The following is a 14,423-nucleotide window of genomic DNA, read 5'->3' as shown; positions in this document are numbered from 1 at the left end:
CTTTGCATTGAATATGATTTTTATGGCGGTGTTTTGTATTATCTGATGTCTTCGTATTTCTTTTTTGGTTATACCTTTATAAAGGGTGTTACAATAGTCAATGCACGAAATCACGAGCATCTAATAGTTTTGATAATGATCTGATCATACGGAGCCGATAAAAGCAACGTTGGACCACTGTACTGATATGAAGATAATTAAATTTGTTATCAAAAGTTACTCCGAGTAGTTTAAGTGAAGGTACGGTTTTAATAGATTGAGATTTGAATGTAAGAGGGGTCTGCAAGGAAAGTCCTTTCTTGTTGGAAAAAATCATTTATTTATTTAGATTTTTATCCCGTCCTCCCAGTAGCTCAGAACGGTTTACAAGTAAACATTCACAATGGAGTGAATTGGACATACAAGATTATACAGTAGATTTAAATACTTGGACATACGAGACTGTGCAGCAGTTTAGATATAGGGACTATACAGCAAATTAAGTTAAATATAAGTAGTTTGGTTTAGATACAAGTTATTTGAGTATAGGCTGAGAGTGGACTATACAGAAATTTAGGCAGAAGATTAGAATGGAGAAAGAAGGGTAGAGGTGGGGTTTAAGGGGGTGTAGACTGAGGGTGATCTTTAGTTGAAGAGGATTACTTTGGATTTTTCAATGTTCAATGATAGCATATGTACATCCAACCAGGAGTTAATCTTTTCCAATTTTTGGTTTATAATTTTATTTCTAAAGGATTATTTAGATATATCGGATGTATTAATTGGACATCATCTGCATATGCAAACATTGTAAACCCGATAGATTGCCCTAATGTTAAAGGGGGGACCAGAAAAATATTGAAAAGTAAGGGAGATAAAATAGAACTCTGAGGAATCCCATAATCAGTAGTAAATGAGTCAGACGATGTAGAATTAAACACTACCTTGGAAGAACGATCTGTAAAAAAAGATAGAAAACAGTCCAAGACCTGGTCTTTAATACCAATTTCACTCAGACGAGACAGAAGAAGCTTATGATCAATCGTGTCAAATGCCGATGATAAATCTAAAGAGATAAGTAAGACAAACTGGTGGTGGTCGAGGTGATAGAGACTTTTAGTAGTTAACCCAATAAGTGAAAGTTCTGTGGAATGATGTTGACGGAATCCGGTTTGGTTTGGATGGAGAACTTTTGTTTGTTCTACAAAATCTGAAATTTGGCAGAAAAACTATCTTCTCTGTAAGCTTTGCCAAGAAAGGAATGTTTGAAATAGGTCGATAATTTGAAACCTCTTGTGAACAGATTGCATAATCTTTGATAATGGGATGAATAACTGCTTCTTTCCATTCTTTTGGAAGGATACCTGTACTTAAACTAAAATGCTGGCTGTTACAAAAAAAAACCACGAACAACATATAAAAAGTTTTTCGCGGTTTTTTCCCTATTTGCGGCTATGTTCCGCCCGTAACCACCGCAAATATGGAGGGAGGATTGTACACATTATACTTTTAAAGAACAGCGTTTAGTTCTACTCTCACTTATGCCTGTAAGTGTGCATTACCGTATTTTCACTCATATACCGCGCACACGGGTATAGCGCTCGGGAAACTGTAATTTATGTAAATAAATTTTTATATACCTCGCACACCCGTATACCGCGCAAGCAGTCCCGACTCTCCCGTCGCCGCCCGCCCCGACTCTCCTCTGGCCACCCCGACTCTCCTTTAGCCCGCCCCGACTCTCCTCTCCCCCTTGAAGTCTGACATCAGAGAAAGGGCGGGACTGCCGGAAGAGGAAGCAGCGCAGACGCATGGCTCACAGAAGGGCTGGGACCGCCGGCAGAGAAAGCAGCCGGACATCGGTAGGAGCTTCTACATGATGGGGGGGGGGGTCGGGAGGCTGTGGGGGTTCGAGCGGTCCTTCGGGGTGGGGGTGCGGGTGCGTGCGAGCGGTCCTTTGGGGTGGGGGTGTGAGCGGTCCTGTGGGGTGAATCGGATGTCGGAGGGGGGGAACTATGTAAAAAAAAAGTTGTAAAACGCGCTCACGCGTATAACGCGCATGGTTATGCACGGTTTGTAAAATCGTGTATAATGCACGCGTTATATGCATGAAAATACGGTACGCATGAAAGTAACAGTTTATTGTACACTTGCATGCTCAAGCAGTGCCTAACCATGGGAATTTCCCTTTACAATCTTTATAGTTCTTAGATAGAAACAACTTCTGCAACAAATTGCTGTAGCTGAAACAAGATTTATATCCTACATCTTATATGCTGCTATTATAGAACTTCACCTGAGGAGAATAATTCTATAATAAGGCACCTAATAGAGGGATTGGTTAGGGCACCTACTTTAAGTCTATTCAACAAAGCATAGGATATGCCTACTTTTCATTACCAGGGCAAGTGGCTGAAAATACGCTTACATCCAAGGAGAGATCATTTATATCAGCTGTTGTAAATGTCCACACATAGATGTTAAAACCAACACAGATAAGTTATAGAATTCTATAATTTATGCACGCACTTGTACACTCTGCTCATGCTATATCCATACCTAGATTTCCAGAAAACTTTTGACAAAGTTCCTCATGAGAAAATTAAAGAATCATGGGATAGAAGGCAATGTTCAATTGTGGATTAAGAATCGATTATCAGAGAAAAAACAAAGGGTAGGGTTAAATGGCCATTTTTCTCAATGGAGGGGGGTAAATAGTAGTGTGCCACAGGGATCTGTACATGGACCAGTGCTATTTAACTTATTTATAAATGATCTGGAAATTGGAACTACGAGTGAGGTGATTATATCTGCAGATGACACTAAAGTGTTCAAAGTTGTTAAAATGCGTGCGGACCAAGAAGGGAATGATATGGAGCCATGAAACTTCAAAGTTAAACTACGTATTCACCCCTAAGTTCAACACGCTTGACACATCATTTCTGAAGTTTCTGTAACCCTCCCCAAAATTACGCTGATGTCTGGAAACAGAAGTATTGCTCCACTGCTGCAATGACCTCCAAATCACTCGAAAATTGTCACCCTTTCAAACTGTTTTTAAGGTTTGCAAACAGAAAATAGTCAGACGGAGCAAGATCTGGTAAGTAGGGTGGATGGTGTATGCTGTGAATCCCCAACTGCGTCAAAATATCTGTCGTTTTGCCAGCCTTGTGAGCAGGTGCATTGTCTTGCAAAAAGAGAACACCTTTCTCTTTTCTTTCAATGTCTCCTTTAATTGGCACAGCAAGTTACGGTAGTATTCTGCATTAACTGTTTGGCCACTTGGAAGACAGTCAGTAATTACAAACACCTTCCTTTAATGATGTATGGAGTCCATTGACTACTTTTGTTGCATTACAGTAAGGGTCATGTTTCTTTCTTTTTTATTAGATTTCTTTACACATCCAGGGAGGGAGGGTGGGGGGAGGGAAATGTACTTTGAGGAGTTAAATTATTTAATTATAATATTGAAATCACATCATATGTATTATTGTATTAATAATTAAGATGAGGATGGGAGCAAATGACTTTTTTAATGTAATAATTGTATAGTTATTAGTGCGTTCTATGCAGTATTTTATGATTTACCAATTGTATTGCACTATCAAAGTTTGAAAATCAATAAAGATTTAAACAAACGCCTTCCTTATCTCAAAACACTATGGCCATGACCTTTCCTGCTGACTTTTGGGTCTTGAATTTCCTTGACCTTGGAGAACCTGAGTGCCACCATTGAATGGACTATTGTTTTGTCTCCGGATCATAGTGGTATAACCATGTTTCATCAACTGTAACTAGTCATTGCAAAACGTTGGCACCAGCTCACTGAAAATGCTTAAAAATCAACTTGGAAGCACCCACTCGAAATCATTCTCATCAGCATTCAAACATTTGGGCACCCACTTGGCTGACAACTTCTGCATATCCAGCTGCTAATGCATGACACACCCCAACACATTCCCTTGTCTCAGCAATTGTTTTAGCCGATATTCGCCGATCTGTCCCCATGGACATGGTCAACAATTTTAGGAGTTTTCTTAAGTTTCTGTGGCTGGTGTCGCGATTGTTGCTGTCGTCCGGGTCTTGCCACGTCTGGGTAGATAGAACTGATGTTTCAGCCATACCCCGAAGAAAGCCACAGCACGATGGCTGAAACGTCAGTTCTTCCTACAAAAATGCGGTGAAACCCAGACAAAAGCAACAACAATTTCAGGAGTTGACACTATATGAGGCCTCCAAGTCCTCGCTGCATATTCAGTCTTGAAATTTCCATGCTGAAAGTTTGCACACTGCTTCTTCACTGTGGAGTATGATGGCCATTTGCCACTCAATGGTTGCATCATACATTCATGCATTTCCCTTGGAGCTTTTTTTCTGCAGGAATAGGAACTTCTTGACAGCTCAGAGTTCCACACTTGAAAACTGCACGCTTTTCACTGACATGGGTCAATCAATGATCTGAAACCATGTCAAAACATAGCATTATGATTCTGCAAATTGGCACTTTGTAAACTAAAATAACCCTCTTTTCAGCTACCGTGGCAAAATAATGCTCAGAATTTAGGAAGCTGGTCGGGCTGAGAACTTTTCAGCCCCCCCCCCCTCATATGCTCACTGTTTGTGCTGAACGATGTCCAGGGCAGGATTAACCAATAGGTCCAGTAGGCACGTGCCTAGGGCCCGAAATGGTCAGGGGGGCCCGATGAAGGAGGACATCAACATTGTTTTTTCCAAATGGCGATTGGCCCCACTCCAGCATCGATCGGCAACGCGGGCTCCCCCCTGAACAGCAACATGCCCCCACCATCGACGTAAAGTAAGACAAGCAAGCAATGTAGGTAAGAAAGGCAATGGGAACTGTAATTTTGCAAGTAGTACTGCTTGCCTAAAGCTTCCGTCTGACGCAGCTTCCTGTTTCTGCCTGGGCGCATGGTGGGGTGGGGCGGAGCAGGGGGCCCAGTGTACTTGTGTGCCTAGGGCCCTCGATGAATTAATCCTGCCCTGACGATGTCGAGTCTTGGTCTCTTTCTGAGGGTCACCTATAACATTTGCCACTTCTTTTCTTGACTTCTGTATTGATGTGAAGAAACTAAGTTCTCTATCACCTTTCTGAGATCTATCCTTATCCTCCCTCCCTTCCACCCCGAGTTACACAGAATTGCTATAGAATTGCAGATTTCATAAAACAATACTTTGAGCAATACTGTACAGACTGCACTATTTTGAGGCTGAAGCAGCAAATTATTGTGGATCCACAAACAAGAGGCAAAAACAGAGAGCAGCAGACACATGACATGTCACTCATATCTTCTTCAGGTCTTAGTGAAATAGGAGTGACAGTAGACAATACAAAGCCATTGTCACTATGAGCCAAAATGATGGTACAGTTACCTGAAACATCCATGAAAAATGTAATTAACACTGGAAATAGAGCCAGTTAACAAGATCACAAACCCTGAGGCTTTCTGCTGAACATACATGAAAATTTCCTTAACTCATGAAAGAGAACTGGTTAATAAAATCTGAACATAAAGCATGTGGGATCTCTAGGGGGGTAAAGTCGAGGGGGTGGGTCATTTAAGTGGGCAGAGTGTTCCCTCTAAGCTGAGCAGGTGTCCTCCAGCTGCATTGCTACCACTAGGGGGTGGAATATTTTCAGTCGCTAAGAACAGGTATGTTCCCTGAAGTCCTGCAGAACTTGCCTGTCCCTCACAATTGAAAATGTGACAGTAAAACAACACCCTCTATTGGTGAGACTGTGGGTGGAGGACTCCTGCTCAGCTTAGAGGGAACAGTTCCGTCATTTTGTATGTTTCTATGTTTCTATAAAATAACGCAGAGAAGCAAAAGGAGAGGCTCAGTGGCCCCAGTATATCACCTCTTATCCCCAGAGAAAACAACAAGAGGGACCCAGCAGCCCCAGCATATCACCTCTCAACCCCAAAGAAACATCTAACATCTGCCGTTCTCCAAGCCCTGCCCCACTCCAGGGTCCCTACCGCACCTGGTTTTAAGAAAGGTTTGGATAATTTCCTGGAGGAAAAGTCCATAGTCTGTTATTGTGAAAGATATGAGGGAGTTATTGTGAAAGATATGAGGGAAGCCACTGCTTGCCCTGGATCGGTAGCATGGAATGTTGCTACTCTCTGGGATTCTAGAATCTTGCTACTCTTTGGCGATTCTGCATGGAATGTTGCTACTCTCTGGGATTCTAGAATCTTGCTACTCTTTGGCGATTCTGCATGGAATGTTGCTACTCTTTGGGATTCTAGAATCTTGCTATTCTTTGGGGATTCTGCATGGAATGTTGCTACTCTTTGGGATTCTAGAATCTTGCTATTCTTTGGAGATTCTGCATGGGATGTTGCTACTATTTGGGGTTTCAGAATGTTGTTTACTCTGATATAATAGAATGTTGCTACTCTTTGGGTTTTGGCCGGGTACTAGGGACCTAGATTGGCCACCATGAGAACAGGCTACTGGGCTTCATGGACTATTGGTCTGACCTAGTAAGGTTGTTCTTATGTTCACACCTACTGTTGCATCCTTCTCCTGCCTCACTGCAACCGTCAGTGCTAGGGTTGCCATTTCAGAAGTAAAAACTGTCACATATATGTACATTCCACAATTATGTCACAAACTTTACATAACATAAACAGAGCCCCACTAGCTAAACTGTAAAATACAAACACATTTCAGAAAACCTGTCCCTAAAAGCAGCATCAGTGACCAGGACAGGGCAGAGGAGTAGCCTAATGGTTAGAGCAGTAGACAAGAAATCAGAGGGCCCAAGTTCAAATCCAACTGCATCCCTTTACCCCTCCATTGACATTCGCAACCTCACCCCATTTAGGGTCATCACAGTGAGTGGCCACATAAGCTTTCAGATCTTGCTGCTTGGCAGCAGGGACTAGGGACAGTCAAATACAGTACAAGTCCAAAAATTTGGACTGCTCGGGGATTGGGTCAGTTTGGATTTCCCAGATTCTCAGGCAGTATTTTTAAATTTAAGGAATAAAGAAGAGCTGAACTAGCCAATTGTGTTGATTTATTCTCTAACAAATACAGAATGCTTCATTTATCAAAATGGGTATATTTACAGGAAAACCTACAAAGAAATTTAAATATGTCACACTGAATTAGAACATACTGTATTAAGAAAGTCATAGTGAACACAAGTATTTTACTATAAAATTTGTTTTAAAATGTTCATTTTTTTCCTTTATGTAACATTTACTGTAAAAGCTCCAGCATCACCATCTCTCGTTCCCCAAGAGTCAGACTGCAATTTTAAGAGGTCTGGATTCCTGGCATCCGGATTTTTGGACTTATATTGTAGTAGTAACCAGTGGTGTATCCATGGGTGGGTCCACGTCCATCTATTTTAGGCTCAGGTCCATCCAATACCAACATACTGCTATGGAAGCGAGCGGGGTCCTCAAGTCCTGCCAGCTGAAGATCTCCCCGAAGATGCCAGAAACACATCTGTATAGCTAGGCAGTTGGCAGCTGCTTCCTGAACCACCAATGTGGGTACCCAGCACATTCTTAGTTTTCATGCATTGCTGCCAACTGCTGAACTGAGCACAGGAGTGTCTGGCACTTTCAGTGAGATCTTCACCTGATGGAGCTTAGGGATCCCCACCAGCTCAGGTACTTATAATTTTTTTTGAGATGTTTTAGTCACGGGGGAGTGCTTCAGTAGGGTGGTGAGCACCCATTTTCCCCTTAGGCCCACCCAGAATCAACAGTCTGACTATGCTACTGGTAGTAACAACCCTACCTATGAAAAGGCAGCAGCACCCTAGAACACCAGTACACTTCCTACTGAAAAAATGAAGAAAAATTCAGACTGCTACAGACCCCTACACCGAAAGTAAACACTAACAGAATACCTCACAGAGATCACCTGCTAGGAGAATACCACACTTTGGTCGCATGCACAAAAAATACACCCTCAAGAAATATTAATCAAGGGACCACATATCAATAATAGAGATATAAGGGCAAATAAATGAAGTGGAACCTTCAAAATGTCAAGACTTGTATATATACAGCAATACTTGAGGAACAGAAAGTGAAAATTTTAAATATCAAAGATATGCATTTGCCAAAATTGACATATTCCAATTAAATTCAGAATAAATATTGTTTGCTACATTTGATGTCTAAGTATTTTATTTTTCCATTTGCTCTGGTCCCAGTGTCTTTTTTTTCTTGTTTGGATCTTCTATCCATTTCACCTCTCTCCATGTCCACCATCCACCTTCCCTCTGTGTCCCTTATTCATCTTGACCAACATCTCCACTCTATTTCCCTGTTTGTCCTCTCCCAGTGTTCACCATCTGCTTTCTCAGTACCCCTGTCTCTCCCTCTGTGTCCAACATTGTACCTAAGTATCCCTGGCCCTTTGCTCCCTCCATGCCTAACATCTTTTCTCTATGTACCTGTCCTTTCCCTTGCCAGTTTATCCTGTTCTTCTGCACCTACCCAACCTGAAGGGGCCACCCAGCAATTCTACTTCCAACCTTACACTGATTCACCATCTCTCATTCTCTCATTCAGTGTCTCTTCCTCCCCCCTTTGTGTAAGTTCAGCATTTCTCTGTCCTGCCCAGTGCCATCTCGTTCTCCCTCTTCCAGTGAACCTTCCTGGAATACAACATCTCTCCTTCTTCCCCACCACAGTCTGCCATTTCATTCTCTTCCCTCCCCCTACCCAGTGGTCCAGCACCTCTAACCCTTCCCTCCAGCCTCCAGTCCCTCTTGCATATCCAGTTCCTCTCTCCCCTACCTCCAGCTTCCCTCTTCCCCCTTGCAGGTCTAGTTCCTTTCTCCCTTCCCTCCAGCTGCTCCTTCCCTTCCTCCCACATTTCCAGGTCCAGTCTATCTCTCAACTCCCTACAGCTTCCCCCACCTACTCTCCTTCCCTCCTAGGTCCAGTCCATCTATCCCCTCTCTCCAGCTGCCCCTTCCCAGGTCCAATTCATCTCTCCCCTCCCTCCAGCTGCCCCTCCCTCTCTCACTCCCAACTGCAGTTCATCTCCCCCTTCCCTCCAGCTACCTCTCCCTCCTTTATAGGTCCAGTTTCTCTCTGCCCCCCCTTCCAGTACCCCCTTGTATGTCCAGCTGCCCCCCACCCTTCCCCTGCTGGTGCACATCCAAAGTTTCCTTTCCCTTCTCTTCCTCACACCTGCAGGTGCCGCAGTGCAACTTTGCTTTTGCCACTCCAAGGCCAGGCAGGATGCAGCAAGGGCCTGCTCAATATATATATATACACCTTTAAGGTTACCAAATGGCTCCCCAAAAAAAGAGGATGTATTGAAACATCCGGGTTTTAGTTCCATTGGAATAAAACCCGGATGTCTCAATTCATCCTCCTTTTTCATGCACCATATGGTAACTCTATACAAATATAATGGCACCAACTTATTCTCATATAATGTAATCATTAAGAATGTTCAGATCCTTCCTGTCGCGATCATTAGGGGTGGGGGTACCAAGCAGGAGGGACTGGGCATCCCTCCTGCCGCAATCATTAGGGGGTGGGGGTGCTGGGCAGGAGGGACTAGGCATCCCTCCTGCCATGATCGTTCGGGGGGACAGCCGGTCGTGGCCGTTACACTTATCGCAGGAGGGAGATCCCTTGCTGCAATAAGCTCTGCTGCAACCCGATTCTCTAACCGTCGTCTGTAACATGTACATCGATTAGAGAATCGGGTTCTTTTTTAGGCGGGCTTATGTGCGATTCTGTATAGGACGCCCGTTTGCTCTGAGACTGGGTGTTCTATACAGAATCTGGGCCAAGATGTATCTTTCTGCAGGCTTCATCTATCAACACATCGTATAATCGTGACCAAAAAAAAAATCTTTATTATAGCATCTCTCCATGAGATATGGCAGAATAATTGATTGCATTCTATGAGAACAGTTAATGCTGTTTTATGTTTATTAAGTATGTTTCCTGTGTGATTTTAAGAATAGCTTTTGAAGTAATATTTTTAACTCAGCTAGTTTACAGATTATTATTTATTTTATTGGTTTGATATCCCCTTTGCCTAGCCACTTTCTGTTCTGTCTGCATAAATAATTTTCAGTTCTGGAACGTTAGCGATACTTGTATTTGAATACAAGCTTTTATACTCCCACGGATCCCATCTCCTTCTGCTTGTTGGACCTACATACATTACATTTTGGTGCTGGCAGGGTTGCCTACTGGCACCAATTTTTAAAGACAAGCTAATCCAGTACTGGGTTTTAGACCCACTGCATGCAAGAATGTCTAATTCCAGTTTTCCATAAGAAAATCAGAATTACAAGGCGCTGCATACACTGAGGTTAAAACCAGATATGGATCAGCCTGTCTTGGAAAAAAAGTGGCCCCAGCTAGAGCTTGGTGGTGTTATAGTCAATTGCTGTGGGTATGACATGTTGCCACAGATTCACTATTAGGACTGAATGATTACATTTGGGAGGCAGATCTGCCTTTAACACTACACTGACATTTGCAGGTTCAAATCTCACTAAGGTTGAATTAGATTTTAATCCTCACACAGTAGACGAATGAGTACCAAATGTAATTAAAAATACTAACTGTTAAATACTCATAAATATTATGATATGAAGTGCTACCTAACCTGCTTCTTATAATAATAAGTTTATAAAGTTTACCTGTCAGGATAACCCTAGGCTTGAGTGTAAATCGCTTAGGCCCCCTTTTAGCAAGCTGCATTAGGGTTTTTCTAATCTAAGGCTGCAGCGGTTAAAGTTTGGACGTTCACAGGAATTCTATGAGCATCGGAGCTTTTACCGCAGTGACCAGCGATAAAAAAACCCCTAATGCGGCTTGATAAAAGGGGGCTTTAGGTAACGAGAAGGGAAGAAAAGTTGCGAGACATCCCTTTATGATAAACTGAAGTTAGATTCGGTATTAAATTCTTCAACAGGGAAGGCAAATGGCAAATTTTCTGCTTACAACATAACTTAGACTAGTCGTGACCTTTCATGACCTTCATTAGCTACATTGGCTCGTATCAAAATATTTGATAAGCATTATGGTGTGACTTCACACTAAAATGTATAATGTACAGAAATGCTTGCCAGATACCCCTTAGACATTTAGATGGCTGAATTACTGTACTCTGTATGCAAAATAAATAAATAAGAAGTCTCTAAACTTCTGTACCATCGTAAAGATGAAATTTTGTCTATTTAAAATCTGCTGAAAGGAAAACAAAATGAATGACAATCAACCACTAAGCTTCTGGCATAAACAGCATATATATATATATACATATCTTTTCTTCACCTTTCACTTTATGATTCCCAACTCTCACTTTGGCAAGAAGCAAATACCAATAAAGAATATATATATAACCTAAGCTTCCAGCACCCTGGGCGTTAGAATAAATATTGCTTTTGTTCATCCCTGTGCAAAATGATTTTTTTTTTCTTTCCAAAAAGGAAAAAAAAAGTTACTAGCACTCTAAATTTCAGTTTGTTTTGCAGCACTATTCAAATTCTTAACACACCTAGCAATATTTTTGTCAGCTACCCTGAAGAATCTCTTCCCATTAAGGAAACTCTGATTCACTTAAGCAAGTGTAATATTATACTACACTGAACAATGGAAAAGTGATAGTCTATCTGTGCACGTGACAAAATCATCAAAAAGCCATTTAAAAATTAACCAGAAAAAAGTATATGTTTTTTACCTTCTACAACGACGGGTTCAAAGAGTCCAAACTGTTCCAGAACCTTTACAAAGAGAACCAAGACCACTAGGACTGCTATCATTTCAAGTCCTTCCAGGTTCATGTTGGATCGGGATCATGGCATCTGAGATTCAGCAATGCAAACAATGCCCCCTTCTCCCACTCTCTAGTGGCCTCCCCACTCTCCCCCTTTCGAGCCCAAAACTTTATAAGATTATCCAAAGACTTCAGCCAGAGAGAAAAACCATGCTTGCAACTGGACAAGAGTAGTCATTTAGCAAAAAGAAGCCCTTTCTGGCTGAAGGGGACAAAGATAAGCTAAAGTGGTCATAAACTTCTCTGTTTGTTCTTCTAGTCCCCTCCATTAAGAGAGCAGGAAAGGTTGGGGTCTGGTATAAAAAAATATTAGCAGCTGCAGCTTGCCAGACCCCCCTTCCCCAGGCACTTAAGAATAAGAATGGACGGTTCTGTAGATCCTAAAGCACAGAGACTGGAGCCAGCCAAGCGTCTGCAGCCTCATCCTGCACCTTTTTGGAGAATGACTGTCAGTATGTATGTGAGAAGAGAGAGAGATAAGAGAGAGATGGAAGGAGGGAGGCATGCCCTCCCATTCCAATGACACCACCACCATTGATTTGCTTAATGCAGTTACTATAGAAACCAGTGATAGATATTTGGAGTTCTCTCCTCACTCCTGTTGACACTCAAAGCTAGGTTAAACGTCATTCAAGAAAATCAAAAACATTCCACAGCCTGCTATGGTGCCTTTTCTGAAAGGGAAATAACTATCTTCCTTCATATATAATTCTGAAAGCGTATATATTACAGTATAAGTATGTGTCTATGCCACGAAGGTCTAATAGTTCACCAGACTTCTTTTCTGCCTGTGCTTTTAAGAACTTGCAAAGCTGTCAGAGAGGTTAAAATGTTTGAAAAGCAGCCTTAAGAGCCGAAACTCTGTAGGTTTACAATATATATGCTGTTCATTCTGTATAGAATGCACAGCAAAAAAATAAAAGCAAAGATGTCCCACGAAGAAATTGCAGATAATGAAGACGTGGGGGATGGAACTGTACACATCAACCGGGGATACACAAGATAAACTGTTTTATTGACTTTTAATAAATACTTATCTTGTAACAAATAGTCATCTACTCGTATGTCCCCGGTTGATGTGTTCATTGGATATAGCAAATGCCCAGGAAAAACAAACCTCTATCACACTAACGAGTGCTCACCACAGCAAAAAATGCCTTACCGTGGGGTGCGCTCAGGCATCTTGCAGTAATTTTTCCACATGCGCACATTATCCATGCACTAAAAAATAAAATGTATTTCTTAGCATTGGGTTCAGTCTACAGATGGAGAGTGGGCATATTCTGTACTAACCGATTGTTAGCACCTGAGCCCTTACTGCTAATGGCCACGTAGTATGTGGCCATTGTTAATGAAAATAGAAAAATCGGCCATTTTACCTCTGTGGTAAAATGGCCTTAGCACAAGGGAATGACCTGCATAAGGTCACACTAAGGCCACTTTTTACCCTAATTTGGTAAAATGATCTAAAATTGTTAGGTAGACCAGAGCCGATGAGAAAAGAAAAGAGTTAAACCCTTTCGACTTTTTTTTTTTTAACTGAAGAAAATAAAATTGGTAAACTACAAAAGTAGACAAAAAATTAGAGAACAAAAGACACGAAGCGAGAAGGCAAAGCAAACTGAATAGAGTTCAGTCACAAAATGACTTCTTTGCTCCGCAGAAAACAAAGAACTGAGGAATCGCGAGCCTACGTTGGGTGGGAAGGCACTTGTGCATGTGCAGTGCAGGCAATCACGAAGTTTCTAAAAACTTAAAGTGGCGATATACTTTTAAAGCTGTCTGTACCGGGGCTCCGTGGATGACGTCACCCACATGTGAGAATACGTTGCCTGCTTGTCCTGGGATAACTGCAAAAGACCAAGCACACAGCTTAGGGATACTCCTTGACTCCAACCATATCTGTCAGGTGGTCTCTACCTCTCTACCTGTGTCAACTCAAGAAAATAAGGATCTAATTCTCGGAATCTGACTTCACCCATTATCTCTATGTCTTCATCCTGGTCTTCATCCTCTCCCACATGGACTACTGAGCAGCTGTGAGGGCTTGGTGATACTGACTGTTTCAAGATTCTGTTGAAAACATCTTTGTTTAGGAAGGTGATTGTGGGTCATAATGGATCTATTCATCTTGTAAAAATGTGAACTATTATGCTTTTTTGATTTTTTTTCTCCCTAACAAATATTGTAACTTATCCCTTCCCTGCAAACCCATTTGTTTTTGTTTGACTGTTATTTTGGTCTTTGTATCCTGCTTTTAGTTTTGTAAACTGCTTTGGTTTGACTTTTTTGTTAAAAATTGCAGTATATCAAATAAACTAACTGTAACTGAATACACGCTACAAACTACTCAGATAAGAAAGATTCACTAGAACACTTCCAAATAAACTAAATGTGTTTTGGAAAGAGCTCAACAAGATCAACACCAACAGGGAGAGGACTGGCAACACAGAAAAACACAAAAAGAAAAACCAGACAACAAATACACACCAACCAGCAAGCACAAAAACTAAATACATCATGGAGAGGAGGCCTACTAAACACAAGATCAATGAACAAGAAGGGGATTCAAAATGCAGACCTAATAGAGGAACACAAACTGGACTTCCTAATAATAACAGAATCCTGATTCACAG

The 14,423-nt window shown here is 41.7% G+C and overlaps 1 protein-coding gene across 3 annotated transcripts in view; it reads right to left on the bottom strand.

The window, feature by feature from the left end:
• The window catches only part of KCNIP2 (potassium voltage-gated channel interacting protein 2), an 808,713-nt gene that overhangs the window by 220,964 nt on the left and 573,326 nt on the right, over positions 1–14,423 (bottom strand). The window lies entirely within an intron of this gene.

This window comes from Geotrypetes seraphini, chromosome 4 (assembly GCF_902459505.1).
Source record: "Geotrypetes seraphini chromosome 4, aGeoSer1.1, whole genome shotgun sequence".
NCBI classification, from domain to species: domain Eukaryota; kingdom Metazoa; phylum Chordata; class Amphibia; order Gymnophiona; family Dermophiidae; genus Geotrypetes; species Geotrypetes seraphini.
This window is presented reverse-complemented; position numbering and strand designations above follow the sequence as displayed.